The sequence below is a fragment of the Heptranchias perlo genome, unplaced genomic scaffold, assembly GCF_035084215.1.
Source record: "Heptranchias perlo isolate sHepPer1 unplaced genomic scaffold, sHepPer1.hap1 HAP1_SCAFFOLD_1575, whole genome shotgun sequence".
Classification (NCBI taxonomy): domain Eukaryota; kingdom Metazoa; phylum Chordata; class Chondrichthyes; order Hexanchiformes; family Hexanchidae; genus Heptranchias; species Heptranchias perlo.
Window position 1 is genome coordinate 1,252 of NW_027138834.1, and position 1,249 is coordinate 2,500.

At 48.3% G+C, this 1,249-nt stretch overlaps 1 long non-coding RNA gene across 1 annotated transcript in view; it reads right to left on the reverse strand.

Annotated features, from left to right (window-relative positions):
* Positions 1–418: 418 nt before the first annotated feature.
* The window catches only part of LOC137309282 (uncharacterized), an 11,789-nt gene continuing 10,958 nt past the window's right edge, over positions 419–1,249 (reverse strand). The window contains exon 3 of the long non-coding RNA XR_010959806.1: positions 419–568. This is a non-coding gene — a long non-coding RNA (uncharacterized lncRNA). The remainder of the gene's footprint in view (positions 569–1,249) is intronic.

Consider the following 1,249-nt stretch of genomic DNA (forward strand, 5'->3'; position numbering starts at 1 on the left):
TCAGTGACCTTTTCAAAAATTAAACTTCAAACTCAGAAAACATTTGGAGGCTGTTTTCACATTTGGGCTCTCTGCGTGCTGCAGGACGCTCCCTGAAAGAGCTTTTAATTTCAATTAAGACCCCAGATATGTCACATTGTCAGCCTCTGAATAATAGTTTGATCCACTTTGTGTTATTTCTGAAAAGTTGCACTTGCAGTGAACGAAGGGAGGAATTTGGGCTCGAACAGATGGTGATATTCTGTCGGACGGTCGGTACTGAGGGAGCGCTGCACTGTCAGACGGTCAAGTGTGTGTCTCAGTGTCAGCTCCTGTATAATGTCCCAGTGATCCCCCAGTGTCCCCAGAATGTCCCAGTGATCCCCCAGTGTCCCCAGAATGTCCCAGTGATCCCAGAGTAACCCAGACATTACTCACGTGGCCCCCATCGGGTCCAGGCTGCGGTGAAGGTCTCAGTCAGTCAGTCCCCAGCGGTGAGAACGATTCTTGGCCCAGGATTCCTCCTCCTCCTTCTCACAAAATGTCTCTTTCTGGATCATCTCGTTGCAGCATTTCATCAAAAAGTATCCTGAGGGGAGAGAGGGAATTGATTAAAATACAAAAGCAAGGGATTAAAAAGGCACAGCAAGAGCCCAGAGCTCCCTCCGTCCCACTCCCTCTCCCAGTTACACCGACAATCCCTCAGCACCAACACTGAGACACAAATCCCAGTTACAAACCAGAGAATCCAAAGAGAGAAGTTGGGAGAGAGACAGAGAGAGAAATACACTCAGGACAGGCTGGAGGACCCCGGCAGACTGAGAGATTGTCCCCGCCCCTGGGGAGGGTTTGGGACGAGACACACGGCCAACCCTACCCCCGGGGAGCTCCCTGCTTCAGCCTTTGAGATATTATGTAAGGAATCTTACAACACCAGGTTATAGTCCAACAGTTTTATTTGAAAATCACAAGCTTTCGGAGGCTTTCTCTTTTGTCAGGTGAGTGTGGGATTCCATAGTCAGAGCACAATGCCTGGTGATTACAGATAATCTTTCCAACTGCCCGTTGTCAAGGCAATCAAAGGATTCGAATAGTGTTCAGACAGAGAGACGTTACATACGGGACTACTGAATATACTGATTGTCCCGTATGTAACGTCTCTCTGTCTGAACACTATTCGACTCCTTTGATTGCCTTGACAACGGGCAGTTGGAAAGATTATCTGTGATCACCAGGCATTGTGCTCTGACTATAAAGCGGTGCCTTTCAT